Source organism: Sphaerodactylus townsendi, linkage group LG01 (assembly GCF_021028975.2).
Source record: "Sphaerodactylus townsendi isolate TG3544 linkage group LG01, MPM_Stown_v2.3, whole genome shotgun sequence".
NCBI classification, from domain to species: Eukaryota; Metazoa; Chordata; class Lepidosauria; order Squamata; family Sphaerodactylidae; genus Sphaerodactylus; species Sphaerodactylus townsendi.
Genome location: NC_059425.1, coordinates 102,503,818 through 102,519,068, shown reverse-complemented (window position 1 = coordinate 102,519,068; position 15,251 = coordinate 102,503,818). Strand labels below are relative to the sequence as shown.

Genomic DNA, 15,251 nt, shown 5'->3' with positions numbered 1-15,251 from the left:
GACATTTAACAAATTAAAATGTTGTTTATATTCTTTAGCTAAAAGGTTTCAAGAAATAATTTACAACAAATAACACAAACTGAGGCAATAACTTCTGCTGAGGTGACTTTCACTTTACATCAATCCACTCTCTCACGCCTTTATATCTCTGAGACCATACACACACACAACATTTTAAATCATTTCACCAACAATAAGAAATCTTGGTCAGGTGAGGATTCTACAGCTGGTTCCTCCAAGGAAACTGGCTGCAACTCATGAGCTAACAGTTAAAGGGCCAAAAGCCCTTTGGTTCTTGCTTTTTTGGTTCACATGTTTGGCCATGCCCAGTGCTTATAAATGCAGCAGGAAAGAGAAAATGACACAACTGACAGAGCATGCAGTTTGCAAGGTATTCTGCTAATAATTCTGCTTTTCTGTTCTAAAAATGACACACAGACAGCCCATTGATCCAGCCTGGCTGAGCTGCTCAGTGCATTTTTAGATAAAGAGGGATTTGAGCAAAGGTACAATTCTAACATTCCTTCCAACTCTTGGACAAGTAAGACTCACCTTTAAGATTGTTTTTCTTGCACACTGCCACCTTGTTCATATTTGTGTTTCTCGATGCCAAGTGTGAGCCTCTTACTCCAGTGTGTGTGTTGTGCTGACATGTTGTTTTTGACTTATAGTGACCTTTTGAATTAATTACTTCCAAAATGCCCTATCATTAACAACCTTGCTCAGCTCTTGTAAACTGACTGTAGTTTCCTTTATTGAGGTAATTCATCTCACATTGTGTTGTCCTTTTTTTCTGCATGCCATCAAGAGTTGGAAACCAGTCACTTCCACCTTCACCTTTCCCACCCAGCCAGAGGACCAATGGATTTAACTTAAGCTAGCTGTGCTTCAACAACTTCACCCTGCCCCCCTGGGGCAGTGTCCATCTGTGCATTCATCAGCAGATATAGCTGGGTGTCATCAGTATACTGATGGCAACCCAGCCCAAAGCTCTGGATCAACTTGGCAAGAGGGCACGTGTAGATGTTAAATAACATTGGAGAGAGGATCGCTCCTTGTGGGATTTCACACACCAAATGGAATGTTGAGGTCCTCTCTCCAATTTCTACCCTCTAGCCCCAACCTTGAAGGAAAGAACCCTGTACCCTGTACCCCAGTGTCAGTAGGGTAGTGGGTCAGGAGAGTGTGATCAACCAGGTCAAATGCTGCTTTCAGAATGAGCAACAGCATATGTGCTGATCTGCCTTTATCCAGTTGCCTTTGGAGGCCACCTGTGAGGGTGACCAGAGCCATCTCCAACCCATAGCTAGGGTGGAAGCCAAACTGGAATGGGTCTAAGGCTGGTTTATAAATAAAAATACATTTCCATCAATGTTCCTGTTACAGCAGTACCAAATAGGAGGAGGGAAGTGGCATAAAGTAGTTTGGATCTATCCATTATTCTGTACCTGGATATCTACCTTACAGTCAAGCTGCACAGAAAGAACAGAGGAAGAATAAGCTGGTACTCACACAGACATTTTCCAATCAGCTGAGTTACACAGATCTTTATACTGAAGAGCTGCGCTGAGAAGTCTGCCTTCCCAAAGTGTTTACAGCAATTACATTGCTGACTACTGGCGAAGAAGGCTCTTATTCCATATAACAATACTCCCCAGTGTGGAACTGGACAGTGGGTTTCCTGGCACCCCTATGCTTCTCTGACAAAGCACTTTCTGCCAAACCAATGAGCCAGCCCTGGTTTTCCTATACCTTACTGCAGTAGATGTTTTAGCAGAATCTGTGGCATCTTCAGACAGCTCTTATTCAGAAACAGCCAGCTACATTCATCATAGAAAGATGCTTTACTTGAAACTTAGCAGCTCATGGCAACCATTTCATGGTTAGTTATGCCCAATGCAGGTTTTTAAAATTCCTGAAGAGCCCATAGGCTGAACAAGATTGTGAACTTGTTCCATATGTTTGTTTGAGGTATTCTGTTCTCTGCTCTTTTTTGATGTGCTGAAAGGTAAAACTTGTTTTGCCTCCATTGAAAATGTTTCCCTTAATTCCTGGTGGTTGTCTCTTGGACTGTGCAGAACTGACATTTATAATTATTACTTAATGCCTCAGTCAGTTTCAGATCCTCATGGTGATGGTGGATACAGGTGAGACAATTATGCTAATATTGGTCAAAAAGTGTTGTGCATCTGACAGTATTCTCCAACAGGAGACAAACAAACCTGTTAAGTTGTCCTAACTCATGTTTTCTCCTCAGATTTTAGGCACTATTGACATGTAGCAGCTTCTTCTTTTCCTGGTATCTGAGGAATTAATCCAGTCAATGTTTCACTATATCGTATCTTATTGCCCTAGGCCTAGGGAATAAACTGTAGTGAGATGTTGTGGACTGCAGCCATCAAAAAGAGGATGATGATGACAGGAAACCTGATTCTTGTTTCAGTCGGCACAGACGTCCTTTGATGCCTGACAGTTCAAGGGCATGGATGAATTGCAGACCCAAAAGATGAAAAATGTCTGGATCAATTCCTTTTCCTAACTTGAATTGGCCCTTTTAAAATGTACACATTTGCTATTTGCAGGTAGGCCCTGCGGGTACATTTTGTGCCTCCAAAGCACAAATTTTGTGCCTCTGAAGGTAATATGCCTTGAGGGTAAATTTTGTGCCTCTGAAGCATTCTCATGAAATTAGCAGGTTCCCAAACCCATGGAATAGACAGAAACAATTTCTTCTAAAGAGACAGAAATAACTGGATGTTGCTCCAGCACATCCCTTCATCCACATGCAATTTGCTAGTGCACCAAAAAAGCCACAAACCACTGCTTCTGTTGACACTTTCTATAACAGCAAAACACAACTGTCACACTGGGCATATCACTTCCTGTTCCAGGGCTCCATTCAACTATCACCTTCCCACAGGATTTCTTGTGTTGTCTTAGAACGTTAGCTTTCAATTGCCTTAACTCTTGCCCTAACCATGCAGAATGAGCTTTCTACTTCACAACAATAATAAAATTCCCTGCACTGAAACAGAAATGATTTTGGGGCTAGATGAGAGTACAAGTTTCTACCTGTATTTCTTCTCTGGAAATAGTGATATTTTGTATGTGGATTAAATATTCTTCAGATGACAATGGAAAACTACAAGGGGAAACCCTTTCCCCAGTTAGTATTGAAAGAATATATGACAAATAGATTTTACCATATGAAAGGTATTAGCGGCCTGCAGTTTAAGGTACCACTTGCTGAATTCGCAATACCTAGATTATACAGGGGAATAGATTATGGGAGTGTGGGATAACATTGAGGTACCTGTTTTAATTGGCAATGATTTAGCGAAACTGTAAAAGGAGTAATATAGTAACAAGAGGAAGACCTCAAGTTCCAGAGAGTCAGATAGATATCTCAGATCCTCAAACAAACACTCATGAAAATATTTCTGAAGAAATAGAAATTCAAATTGAAGGAGTTCATGCTTCCCAGTTTTTAGCAGAACAAAAAAATGATGAGTCCCTAAAGGAAGTATGGACCAAAGCTGAAACACCTAATAAGGAAGTAACAATAGAATGCCCCTGCTTTGTAAGATTATTGATCATAGACTATACAGAATAGAGAGATGTAGAAAGTGCACAGAATGCAACTGATAGTATCTCACAAATATTGAATGCAAGTGCTGCAACTGGCCTATGAAACATTTTGACCAGATATTTGGGCATAAATGAGATTAAGGACACAGTGCAAGCGTAATTTTATTGGCCAGGAATGTCAAAGCTTCATGAGCCTCTAATGTACTTACAGAGAAGTTAATGGCATACTCAGCTGTATGTTGAAAATTTATGCTGTTTGTAGTTTTTTATATTTTTAAGTGTTTTTTCAGTTTTTGGCCTGCAGGGGCACAGTTTTTAGGCTAGCAGCACCATAATTTCAGGGATTTTTTGGGTGACTCTCCTGATGATACCACAAAGGTTTGGTTAGGTTTGGTTTAGGGGGTCCAAAGTTATGGACTCCCAAACAGGGTGCCCCCATGCCCCATTGTTTCCAATAGGAGCTAATAGGAGACAGTGCTACACATTTGAGGGTCCGCCCCCATGGGATGCCCTCCCCCCTCTGCACTTTACAAAACGGCACCGCCGGCAGCAGCCTTTTTCCCCACTTCCCCCCACATTAATGTAACGGTGTTATGACGCCGGTATAATGCCGTTATAACAGCATTATAGCAGCATTATAACGGCATTATAACGGCATTATAATGGTGTTGATATGGTATAACGGTGTTATAACAGTATTATAACAGCGTTATAACAGCATTTCCCCCTTTCCCTGTGTTATAACGCTGTTATAATGCTGTTATAACGTGGCTGTTGACCCCACCCGGCTGCCTCCCTCTCCCCCAGCTGAGGGCTGCTCCTGAAGCACCGTCAGCCCCTCCCCGTCTAGCAGGGTGTCCAGAGTCCCTCTAACGATGACGACGATGCACCTCTCTGGCTAGCCAGACAGGCGCTCCAGCAGCAACAGGTGGAGGTCAAGCCTTGCCCCCGTGGGATGCCCTCCCCCCTCCGCCCTTTACAAAACAGCACTGCTGGCAGCAGCCCCTTTCCCCCTTTCCCTCACGTTGTAACGCCGCTGTAACGCAGCTATAACGCCGTTATAGCGGTGTTATAACTGCATTATAACGGTTTTATAACACGGGGAAAGGGGGAAATGCTGTTATAACGCCGTTATAATGCCGTTATAACAGTGTTATAACGCCGTTATAATGCCGCTATAGCGGCGTTATCGCGGCGTTATCGCGGCGTTATAACAGCATTTCCCCCTTCCCCGTGTTATAACACCATTATAATGCTGTTATAATGCCGCTATAACAACTTTATAACGCCGTTATAACACCGCTATAGCGGCGTTATAGCAGCGTTATAGTGGTGTTATAGCGGCATTACAATGGCATTACAACGGCATTACCACGGCGTTACAACAGCGTTATAACGTGGGGGAAAGAGGGCTGCTGCCGGCGGTGCCGTTTTGTAAAGGGGAGAGGAAGGAGGGCATCCCACTGGGGCAGGGCTTGGCCTCCACTGCTGCTGCTGGAGCACCTGCCTGGCTAGCCAGAGAGGTGCACCCAGCTGCCTCCCTCTCCCCCAGCTGAGGGCTGCTCCTGAACCACCTCAGCCCCTCCCCATCTATCAGGGTGTCCAGAGTCCCCCTAACGATGATGACGATGCACCTCTCTGGCTAGCCAGGCAGGCTTTCCAGCAGCAGCAGGGGTAGGCCAAGCACTGCCCCCATGGGATGCCCTTCCCCCTCTGCCCTTTACAAAACAGCACCGCTGGCAGCAGCCCTTTCCCCCCTTTTCCCCACGTTATAACGCCATTGTAATAGCATTGTAACGCCATTGTAACGCCGTTTTAACGCCGCTGTAATGCCATTATAACGTTGTAGTAACGTTAGGGTGTAGTAACATTAGGGTGTCCAGAGTCCTCCTAATGACAACTAACCTCTCTGGCCAGCCAGCCAGGCGCTCCAGCAGCAGCAGATGGAGGCCATGCCCTGCCCCGTGGGATTACCTTCCCCCTCCGCCCTTTACAAAACGGCACCGCCGGCAGCAGCCTTTTTCCCCTCTTCCCCCCACATTAACGTAACAGTGTTATGATGCCGGTATAATGGCTTTATAACAGCATTATATCGGTGTTATAATGGCATTATAGTGGCATTATAGCGGTGTTGTAACGGCATTATAATGGCGTTGTAATGGTATAACGACATTGTTATAACGACATTATAACTGCATTATAACATCATTTCCCCCTTTCCCTGTGTTATAACGCCGTTATAATGTAGTTATAACGTGGCTGCTGACCCTACACAGCTGCCTCCCTCCACCCCAGTGGAGGGCTGCTTCTGAGGCCCCCAGTTTAAACATTGAAAGTGATGCTGTTTCAGGGTGGGGGATCATCCACTCCCAAACATCATCACTTAAACGTTCATCCTTTCAAACAAACAAACGTCAGGTAGTTGCGGGGGAAAACTTCCCACCCCAAAAATGTCCTGCTCCAACATGTCATGCCAGCCATGTTGGAGAGAAGGGCAATGAGGATGATTGAAGGATTGGAGCACCTTCCTTATGAGGAGAGGCTGGAGCGGTTGGGACTCTTTAGTTTGGAGAGGAGACATCTGAGGGGGGATATGATTGAAGTATATAAAATTATGCATGGGGTAGAAAATGTTGACAGATAAATTTTTCTCTCTTTCTCACAATACTAGAGGCAGGGGGCATTCATTGAAAATGCTGGGGGTAGAATTAGGACTAATAAAAGGAAACACTTCTTCACACAACGTGCGATTGGTGTTTGGAATATACTGCCACAGGAGGTGGTGATGGCCACTAACCTGGATAGCTTTAAAAGGGGCTTGGACAGATTTATGGAGGAGAAGTCGATCTATGGCTACCAATCTTGATCCTCCTTGATCTCAGATTGCAAATGCCTTAGCAGACCAGGTGCTCAGGAGCAGCAGCAGCAGAAGGCCATTGGTTTCACATCCTGCACGTGAGCTCCCAAAGGCACCTGGTGGGCCACTGTGAGTAGCAGAGAGCTGGACTAGATGGACTCTGGTCTGATCCAGCAGGCTAGTTCTTATGTTCTTATGTTCTTATGACCACAGGTGCATTCAATTTCATAACTGTTGCTGACCCTTTTCAAATATTATTGCCCAATGCCAGTGTCAGATTTAATATGGCACTTCTTTGTTTATACTGAAGACAGAAATATCCTGTCTTTTCTCTAGCCAAGAAAGCAAGAATTCACACCCTGCTGCATGTTCTATTTTCCTAACTAGGTGGTTATCAAAGACTTATTGCAATTCAGTCTCACAGGTTTATTTGTTGCTCTGGCCATTAGCAACATAAAATCAGGCACAGAAAATGTACACAGATATAAAATACAGAGCATACATTTGCAAGTCACGGGTACACAGTTCAGCCTTTGACATGCAGACCAAATTGTTCTAGCTTTTTATAGGATTTCTAAGCAGACTGGGAAAATAGTGCAAGGGATCCTTGATGATTGTTTGACATAACCAAATGTTATCCCAACTGGAGCATGGCTTACATAGGGTTACAATGTATTGTTTCATTCCAGAAATGCCATAATAAATAATGTTTGTCTTAAAAGCTTTGAGGAGATTGTGGAGAGAGGGGCACTGCCTTCACCAAGTTCTTTAAAAAAAACAGGTAACTTTATTGTGGAATAAGATTTTGTTATATATTTCTGGGTTTGAACGTACTATGGCGGATAATGTATGAAGGCAGATAATAATGCTGTCCCTGGCTTCCTTGTACCATAGGAGTGTACAAAGAGACAAGAAAGAAAGCACATCAAAAATCTACTGACAGCATCAGACAGCTCTACAAAAGCTCAGCTAGCAATGCTACAACCTGTGAAAAAATATTCTAGTTCTCTAGTTTCTTAAAACAGATTATGTATCTAATATGTTGTTGTCCAATCTACATAATGTTCGCTTTTCATACTGTTACTTCATAACAGCAAAATGGGCTATCCTTAAATTGTGTCGTTTATTTTTAGAACCATTGCTATGCTATGTTGTTAGTCTTAAGAGCTGATATAGCATTGTAGCTGCAGTGTTAGACTAGGATTACCACTTTACCATGTAAGCTTCCTGAGTAATCTCAAAAATTCTCTGTTGGGCCTACCTCACAGGGTTTTTGTTAGACTGCTAGCTCTGGGTTGGGAAATACCTGGATATTTTGGAGGTGGCGCCTGAGGAGGGCAGAGCTTGGGAAGGGAAAGGATTTCAATGGAGGATAATGCCATAGAATCCACCTTCAAGTGTGTCCATTTTCTCCAGGTGAACTAATTTCTGCCACTTGGAGATCTATTATAATAGCAGGAGATCTCCAGCCACCATAAGGAGGCTGGCAACCATAGTTGTGAGGGAGACTGGGAGAATGATATTCTAAGTTGCTTTAAGTCCCACCTAGGAACAAATGCAGGATATAAATAAATAAATGCAAATGCAATCCAGTTTAAGGTATCACTGGGCTCCTGCTTTGTTTTTCGTACACTGTGGCCTAGGGTTTATTTTCCTATTATTTGCTGTAATATTACAAGGGCTGTGCATAACTCCACCCTTCTGGCACTGGTATTCAGATGTAGAGGTTGCTTTTAGTCACCATGGCTAGTAGGTTCTGATAAATCTATCATCCATAGATCTGTCCCATTCCTTTTTAAAGCCATCTATGCCTATGGCAGCAAACTCCACATTTTATTTACTCACTGAGTAAAGTATTTCCTTTTGTGTGTCCTGAATCAACTATCTATAAACTTAACTGTATGTCTCTGAGGTCTAGTATTGTGGGAGAAGTTATTCTCTATTCTCTCTACCTCATGCTCCATGCATAATTTTATGAACCTCTAACATGTCCCTGCTTTAGCTGTCTTTTTTACAAACCAAAAAGGCCCAGACTCTTCAGTCTGCCTCATAGGAAAGGTGCTCCAATGCTCTAATCATCTTGGTTGCCTTCTTCTCTACATTTTCCAACTCTACAATGCCCTTTTGGAGACCTGGTGATCAGAACTGCACACAGTATTCCAAATAAGGCTGCATCATAGATCCATGCTGGGGGATTTTGAATATTGGCTGTCTCATTTTCCATCTTATTCCTAATCATCCCCCCACACCCAATGCTTCAACATACTGCATTTTCATTGAGCTACGAAGACTCCATCCCTGATCTGGATTGCCCAGACTAGCCTGATCTTGTCAGATCTTGGAAGCTAAGCAGGACTGGCCCTGGTTAGTACTTGGATGAAAGACCACCAAGGGAGTCTAAGGTTTTTACTCAGAGGCAAGCAATCACAAACCACCTCTGAACATATCTTGCCTTGTAAATCAAATGAGGTCACCGCAGGTTAGCTGCAACTTGATGGCACTTTCCACACCTACCACTATGACACCAAAATCTCTTTCCCTCTCACTCTCAGAAATTTCAGACCCCATTAGCATATATTTCAGACCCTATTAACAAAAATACCATAGTTAGTATTTTTGTTCCAATTAGCATCATCCTACACTTACCTACATTGAACTGTATTTTCCAGCTTGTTGCCCCCTCATCTTCTGTGATCAGCTTTTGTTTTCAACCATACTGAATAATTTGTGTCACGTGCAAAGTTAGCCACTATGCTACTCAGCTCCAAATCATTTATGAACAAATCAAATAGCACTGGCCCCAATTAAAAAATTGGTATCTCCCACACCCCAATTTCAGGTGGATAGTGGGAACAGAAAATAATCAGTCAGGTTTTTTAAATCCCCAGAACAAAGGCTACCTCATTCTTTTTAATCTGCTCTTCCTAACCATATGAGTCCCACGGGCCAATCTGGGTTCTAAAAACTGGCATCAGATTAGTATTTAGTTTGTTTTCCACTGCTCCCTGTCTCGAGGTTCATATGTACCATGTGGGCCAAAAATAAAATCTCATGGCATTTTACATATTAGTACAGTTTTATTCTAGCATATGCTTTAGGGGAATAGAGCCCATTTCTTCAAAGGCCGCTTGTGTATACTCATTATGCTGCCATTTATGTACTGGCCTGGATAGGGTGGGCTAGCCTGATTTTGTCAGATCTCAGAAGCTAAGCAGGATTAGCCCTGAAACATATTTGCACTGGCGTTCCTGCCTAGGGACGTGGGGCACCCCTTGTCCCCGGGCGCATCGATTGAGGTCACGTGGGGGGCGCCAAAACATCCTCCTACACAGGGAGGGATTGAGCAAGCCCTAGAAAGCAGGCACTGAAGCAGCGGACTGCTCCCAGTGCCTGTCGTAGCCCCGCCCACTCTGTACAGTGGCCTGGAGTGTCCAGGGGGCGGGGGAGAAGTCCCACTGGGCTCCCAGGAGCAGGACTGGGAAGCTCCGCCTCCCCTCCCTCTAACCCAGCGTGCCTTATTCGCCTTAAATTAAGTGTGGCATTTCTCAGAAGCTTTCTCCCCCGCAGGCACAGGAAAAGGCAAGCTCAGCAGGGAGCCCAGAAGCAGCAGCAGAACTGAAGATGATGCTGACGTTTGCTTGGTAAATCTTCAGATGGGGGGGTGACTTGTGAGAGATTTACATGCTTAAAAGTTAATTCCCACTTGCACTGGCTTGGAGCTGTTTCTCAGGCTAGCAGCCTACCTCACAGGGTTGGTGTGAGAACACAATTAGGAAAGTGGTAAGGAGGGAGCCATGTATGTTTTGCTGGGGGTAGGAGGTGATTTCTGAGAAATGATGCTGATGTTTGCTTGGTAAACCTTCAGATGGGGGGTGACTTGTGAGATATTTACATGCTTAAAAGTTAATTCCCACTTGCACTGGCTTGGAGCTCTTTCTGAGGCTAACAACCTACCTCATAGGGTTGGTGTGAGGACACAATTAGGAAAGAGAGTTGGTGGGGAAAAAGCCATGTATGTTTTGCTGGTGGTGGGAGGTGTTTTGTGAGCTGGTGCAAAAAATCATTGTTTGGTCGTTGTGGGGGAGCGTGGTCGTCCATACCTGGGGTGGGGGTGGGGGGGCACCAAACTCAGATTTTGTCCCCGGGCTCCAGTTTGCCTAGATTCGCCCCTGCATATTTGGAAGAGCAATCTCATACAAGGTCCTGAGGCAGAGGCAGGCAATTGCAAACCATCTTTTAATGTCTCTTCCTTGAAAACCTCACAAGGGGTCACCATTAGTCAGATGTGACTTGATGACAAGAAGAAAAGAAAAAGAAACAGCAGGGTAAATGGACCATGACATTTAAGAAGTACATAGTGATCTGTATTTTATTTTATGAGATTTATATTTTACATAATTACATTTCACCCTGTACTTCCTGTCCTCTATGGCTGCAATCCAAAAGGGCGCTGTGGAGCCACATTAGATGCCGTGTGACCCCCTACCCTCGCATTAGTGTCACCAGCACCACACAAAGAAGCACAGATGTCTGTGTAGAGGAGTCCACTCATACTGTCTGGTTCCCCCCCCCCCCATGCTGTCATTTCTGTACCACTGGAGGCTATACCAGGATGGAGGGGGACCTACAGTGGGTGTTTATAGGGGCAGAGCTAACTATAGTAGTTGTGGTGGGTTTTCCAGGCTGTGTGGACGTGGTCTGGTAGATCTTGTTCCTAACATTTCACTTGCATCTGTGGCTGGCATCTTCAGAGGTGTATCACAGAGAGAAATACACACTGTGTCCCGAAGGAGTTTCAGACCAGTAACTCCCCCCTTCATGCAGCACACCAAAAAGAGTGGCATATCCTTCTGTGGGCTTTCCTATGAGAGAAAGGAGTTTCTTCTTCTCCCCCTGGCACCTGTGCCTCCAATTGACTGTTTCAAGACAGTGCTGTTGGACTGTCTCCAGCCATCACCCCACTCCCCCCCTATAGGTTGAGCTGACTGACAGCTTATTCTGGGGGAGGGGGGGAAAGGTTAGCCTTTATGGTACTACAAATGACCCATTTATTTTTGCAGCAACTAACTAAGATGGCTATTCTTCAGAATGCATGTTGCTGAGTGGCACATGATTTTCTATGCATTCCTTAACATACAGTTAACATGTAATTTTTTCAACTGCAAGTATATTAAGGACACATAATTCTATCAAAGATCCAACCCAAAGTATTGATGTTTAGCATGCAATGCTAAAGTTCATTTACAATAGAACACCTATAGTGCAGAAATAGATGTGTTTATCTGAATGAATATCAAATGAATTCTACTCATAAGTGTAATTACAGTGAATATAAAATAAGCTCAAAATATTCTGGAAGGATTCAAAGTAAATTCACAAGAAGTTTGCCACCTCCAGTTGCAATATCAATGGTAAGTGCAGTGGTGTGAACAGCAATATTTGATATATGCCCTCTCTTTCCTCCAAGTCCTCATATGTAATTAATAATAACACCTGTATCCTCATGAAAGAATGTGAGCACTTTATGAACCCAGGGTGCAAAAATCAAGCACTCCTCACCTACTGCCATTAAAGCAAAGGGTATTTTTTTAAAATAAAGCTTTGGGAGGAGGAGGAGGAAGAAGAAGAAGAAGCAGAAGAAGCAGAAGCAGAAGCAGCAGCAGCAGCAGACGACGACGACAACAACAACTATGACAATGACGACGACACAGAAAGGGAAGAAAAATAATAGTGTGATCAAGTGAACATTGGAAACAGAAGGAATTTTCCCTCTTTTGGTGCATGCCTAGGAACTTATGGAAGAACTCAAATTACCCAGTTCTTTAGCAGAGCAAAATGCGGCAGTATTGTAAAAAGGGAATTATCCTTTAATAAGATTCTGGATACAAAAATTTAGGCTACAAAATATATTGACAAAAGAGGGAGGCAAAAAAATAGTAATGTGCAAAATGCACAAGCAAGCAAACAAGCTTACATAATAAACAGGAGAAAATAGCTTCAACAATACAGCATAAGGATAAGGAGGAGAGAATGAAGTAGAGAAATTGAGGTATGGAGCATACAAAGCTACATCATAATATGCACATAATGATAGTGACCCCCAATGAACCCACTAACAGCTCACCTGTCCTGCATTAACAGAAACAAACCAAATGATGCAGCTATCTTTCTCCTGAAAGAACTTACAGGAAGAATCAAGGGAGATGCCAAATATTCGAACAGGAACTGCTGTGCTGGCAAATGAATGAAAGCACAGCATCAAGCCTATAGATATTTGTGATACCCCATCTGCAACACTAATCAATCAAGAATGTGTTATTATTCTGTGTCAGTGATGGCCACCCATCACTGGATGTAAGAAGCAGTGGGATACAGGCTGTTTCATGGCACAGAAGAGTTCGGGCATAGAGCAAGATGGCGCACATGCAGTCCTCAATCCTGTTTGGATGCTTCAGAGCAAGATTCATCTGTGTAACCCAACATGTCTTAAATAGCATACAAATGTGAAGCTAGTTGTACTGATATCACAGTTGATGGAAATAGAGAGCATAACAGGAGGATCTGCCTCATCTGAGTTTGATTCTGCTGTAGTTTCTTTGGCACAATACTTTATGCCACTGTAGTGGCATTGATTTGAAATTCCTATGGGGTTTTATGACTACACACACACTCAGAACCTGAACTGTCCTAATAGTTCATAGAACCTGTTCCTGCAATTTAAGCAACACAAAAGAAAGGGAAAGAGGGAGAGATCTGTTCTACACAGCACAAAAGAGATATCCATAGGACGTCTTAAAAAGAGACAACTGTCTCTTTTCATTCTGCACATGTCTGGAGGATGTCTTAAAAAGAGGTAGCTTTCTGGTGTGCTTTACAGACAGCAAAGGCTGGAAAGAGGCTGTTTCCCACCTTACCATTTTGTTCTCTGGTCAGTTTCATTCTGAGCTTGCACCAGACATTTTGTGTGCAGCTGAAGGGATTTTCCCTGCTGCCATTTGCTAAAGGTTACCCCAGAACATTTGCTCTACAGGCTCCAATCCTGGATGCCTTTTCAGGCCAAAAAGTACATAGTTGTATTCAGCGGGTCCTGAGCCATTGTTTGTGAAAATGTACCTTCTGGCTTCCTCTGTAACTACTTCAGAGAAAAGGGTTTTGTTATTAATTTTGAAGATGTTAACACTCTTTGCGGTTAATTGAGCTTTGCAAACTGGAAGGCCTGCAACAAGATGACTTACTTCTTTCATCAATATGACATTTATAGATGTTAAAAGACTGATTTTCCATAGCAAGAGGTCACATCCAATTAATCAAATACTTCATTACTTCCTGGAACTCATGGGGAGGTAATTGCTTGTGTGTTAGAAGTTGGCATATCTAAGGCTTCACCTCTTTAAAACATCAAGATGTACAAATTCCTTTGTAGTGGAAAGTGCAGGGCTGGGGTGGCATGGGGATAGTAACTTCTTGGTGCCTTTATAAGTCTTCTTGGTAGTGGGCTTAAGGCTGTTTGGGGTATGCCTTCCACACTTGCAGGTTCACTTGGCATCCTTTTCAGCAACCATTAAAAAGGGAGAGGCGTAGGGGGTGGGGGAAATGGCGCCAGGGACAACATCTGCTCCGGTCGCTGTAGGATCAGCCTGGTGGGGTGGGGCTGAGGGGAGGGGTGTGGAGGTGACTCTCCGCCCCCACATGTGACCAGCTGGCATGTGCCCAGGGACATGTGACTAGATGAAGCCCACATGTCCCTGTGAGCACTCTGCCCCTGAAGGAGGCTAAGTGACATCTGCTTCATCTAGCCTTTGACCAGCCTTTTATGTGTTAGACTTTCATATCCTTGTGTGCATTGCTATTGACATTATTCAAATAGCAACATTATCATTAGCATTATGTGTGATAGTCTTGAGTGTACAGTGTTAGAAAAATGAGAGAAACAGGTATCCTCCATAAATAATTCTAGTAGATGTACATGCCCAATATTAAATGTTTAATAAGCATCCTTCACATTTCTTCAAAGTCTAAATAGGAATAAAATTAATATAGTGATTTACTTGGACTGCAGAGTAGTCATGACTCATAAGTAGAGCATCTGGTTCAGTCCCTGACATCTCTAGCTAAAGGAGCCCAGAAAGCAGATTTTAAGAGACCTTCTGCTACTGGAAAGCCCACTGCTGCTGAGATTAGGCAATAATGAATTAGATGGTAAGCATCTGACTTGGTACAAGGCAGCTTCATATATGTTTTCATATAAATGGGTAAATAAAGATCATACTGGGAAAGAGTTTCATATGACTTATGCAAATTTTAAAAAATCTTCTATAAAACCATGTCATAGGTAGTACCCTAGTCTTCTCCCTGGCATGTAAATTTTATACGTGCTGGTTTTGGGGGAGGGGGTTTGCATATAGTAGCATTCAGAGGTGTGATTATTTAGACTGACACTAACCATCATGAGGGTTAAAATGGATTTAGGAAATAGTAAAGTTCCAATGTTGCTTTGGCAGAATGCTAAGCTAAATTTATGAATCTTAGCCAGTAGATGATACAAAGTCTGTTTAGGAAAAAGGCCATTGTAGAATCCAACTTGGGCTCACCCCCTTTTGTAGTGGCTACTTTGTGACCTCCTTTGTGACTTTGTGACCTTCAGGAGAATGTGAGGGAGGAGAAAAGGCACATACTACCTGCTGATGAAGAAACTACTGAATGCCAGAGAGAATTAAACTGGAGCAGTTGGTCACAGAGTCAATTGGAAAGGTAGTACCTGTGGACTTGGTTCTCAGTGGGTCTCAGATCTGGTATGAGATGTAAA

The 15,251-nt window shown here is 43.3% G+C and overlaps 1 protein-coding gene across 1 annotated transcript in view; it reads left to right on the top strand.

Moving 5' to 3' along the window:
• The window catches only part of LOC125437613 (metabotropic glutamate receptor 1-like), a 124,399-nt gene that overhangs the window by 71,339 nt on the left and 37,809 nt on the right, over positions 1-15,251 (top strand). The gene's annotated exons all lie outside the window — the stretch shown is intronic.